The following is a 2,579-nucleotide window of genomic DNA, read 5'->3' on the forward strand; positions in this document are numbered from 1 at the left end:
TGGCAGTGAGCTGTGCGGGCAGCACTAAAAGTGCCTGCTGTGGTCATGAAGAGCATTGGACACTACACTAAGGAACTTATCTCCCAGGTGATGAAGGTTTTATGCCAGGAAGTAGCAGAATCTGACTCACAATTTGGAATGTTTGCTGTGGCTGCTGGAGGGTGGAGGTGGACTGCAGGGAGACCAGTAAGGGGGCTGTCACACCTATATAAGGTGGTGAGGGCTTAGGCAGGGGCGCAGGGTCCTTTGAGGAGGAAGCAATGGCACATATTGCCTCTGGCCATTTTAATTTCCTTCCTCCTGGGTCAGCTCTAAGACTCATCGTGCATTGATTCTGGGCATTTAGTCCAAGCCAGGCCCTGTGCTGGATGCTCAAGCCACTGCTGTGGAAAAGACAGGACATGGACACATACCTCAGTGACACCAGAGAATTAATCAGGTGAAATGCTGTAGGAGATCCCAGGAGACCAAAGTTATTTGGTGGTGGTGGTGGGGTATGTGGGGTGGGAGAGAGGGTCTGGGCCATTCCCCCCACACTTTTTCTATAAAGTTAGCACTTGATGCAGGCCTGGAAGAACAGCTAGGAGTCGAATGCATGGAGCTATGGGTAGAGGGTTTTCTGGGTGGAGGGGACAGTGTGGGCAAGGGCATGGAGTTGAGAAAGTGTGAGACATGGCTGGAGACAGCAGGCCGTTCTATTAGTAGTGGGGTGTGTGGAGTTGATTAAGGGGAGATGAAACTTGGGGAAGGCAAGAACCTTCCTCCATGGGAATTTCCTTGTGGAACATTTTAAATGCCAAGCCAAGGTGTTTAGATTTCATGCTGTGGCAGTGGGGAGCCATTGACTGTGTGCAGATAGTGATGTGATTGGTGTTTTTTTTTTTTTTTTTAGGACTCAGCGTGAGTTTCATCTATTAAACTAGGGGGAAAGTACTCGGGCCTTTAGAGAGCCAGGGCCTGGGGAATACACTGGTGTCTTGAAACCCCCCACTGCGATGACTATCCCCATATCCCAGGGCCTTTGGGAGTACAACAGGGTGGTCTATGAGGCCAGGAGAGGTATGTGCAGGCATGTGGTGGCTGTGGCAGCTGCCACATGGCTGAAGGCCTGCAGAAGTTGGTGATGGCTGGAAGGTAATTAACAATTGTAATCATTCCTGTCATGACATCATTAAACTCCGATTACACTGGCTGGGTGGCTGACGGATGGGCCTGGGAGTCACAGCTTGTGAGGAAGGCAGGATCATTTATCAGCAGAAGATCAGTAGTGGGGACCCAGGTCTCTACATGTGGGGTGCTGGTGGGCCTTAAGGTGCTGGCTGCCGTCTCAGGCCAGGTCAGGACAAGGGAGGCTGAGACTGGACCCTGAACAGGTTCAGACTCTAGCAATTCATGAGAAATCATCCAGCAGAGGTGCCCCAGGGCCCTGTGTGTGTGTGTGTGTGTGTGTGTGTGTGTGTAGGGGGTACTGGGGGTGGAAGCAGAGCTTGTGGGGCTCCAGGCATCCCTCTCCTTGCTTCAAACCCTCTTTCTCTAAGTGGAAATTTTCTCATTGTTTATTATACACGATTATTGAGAAAGAAATCCAAACGATATGGAGGAAGTATAAGTCCTGCATGATCCCATTCCCTAGATGTCAACATCGTTAAAAGTTCGGCTTATGTTCTAGTTTCCAAGGCCCCCGGTGCTACCACCTAGGTTCTTGCCAAGATTCTTTTTGGTTTTGGGCTATTCTGGTGGCCTTTCCTTTCAGGAGTGGGCAAACTTTAAGGAACAGGAAATGTCTACCCCACCCCCACCTATCCTAACCTGTTCCCCAGAACTGGTTTCAGGTGGCTCACCACTTTCAGTAAGCTCAGGAACAAGCTGTAACGTCCCACCTTCTGCTGGTTCTTTGCATTGCCAAAAGCAGAGGCTGTCCTGGAAGGCTCTGTGTTTAGTCAGGCCCCTCCTCCTCCCCATGTACTTACAGATGCTGGCTGGAGACCTGTGGGTGGAGGACAAAGGGGAGAGGAGGAAGAGCTAATTGCTTGAAAAAGCAATAGGAATGAGGGTTGGTGCCCAGGCAGCTGGGTGGAGGGGTGAAGAAGAACAAAGCACAGGTGGGTGGGTGTGAGCTGTAGGAGTGTCTCCTCTCTACAGTTCCCCTAGCCAGCTGGAGTTGAAGATGTGTTGGAATGAAAACCCTTGGCCCCTCTCTTCACTCCTCCTGCTTGTTCCCCATGGGAGGAGGAGGAGTGACAAATTTGACTGACAAAATCTCAGAGAACTTGACATTCTTGGGCTAGGTTAGTCTAGGGGCAGAATCATCACTTTAAAATGTGGTGTATTTGGAGATAGGGGGTATCTAGTTATTTAATGATACATATCAAATCATCCCAAAACCAAGTGGAGTAAAATAATCCCATGTTCTGCTCACAGATTCTGGGGATCTCAGATTCCATGAACTTCTGGCTGGGCTCTTCTTGTTTAGGGTCTTCTTAGGTAGAGAACAAGTGGCCTCTGGGGCTGAGTCTCTTTTTTCAGTGTTGTTGGGATGGGGGGATTGTCACCCTACACTGCCTGCTGACAACTGGTAT

The 2,579-nt window shown here is 50.0% G+C and overlaps 1 long non-coding RNA gene across 1 annotated transcript; it reads left to right on the plus strand.

The window, feature by feature from the left end:
- The first annotated feature begins 333 nt into the window (after positions 1–333).
- On the plus strand, positions 334–1,246 carry LOC118602864. The gene is made up of 2 exons (XR_004950931.1): positions 334–439; positions 893–1,246. It is a non-coding gene; the product is annotated as an uncharacterized LOC118602864 (long non-coding RNA).
- The last annotated feature ends 1,333 nt before the right edge of the window (positions 1,247–2,579 follow it).

This window comes from Rousettus aegyptiacus, unplaced genomic scaffold (assembly GCF_014176215.1).
Source record: "Rousettus aegyptiacus isolate mRouAeg1 unplaced genomic scaffold, mRouAeg1.p scaffold_m13_p_1, whole genome shotgun sequence".
Lineage (NCBI taxonomy): Eukaryota > Metazoa > Chordata > Mammalia > Chiroptera > Pteropodidae > Rousettus > Rousettus aegyptiacus.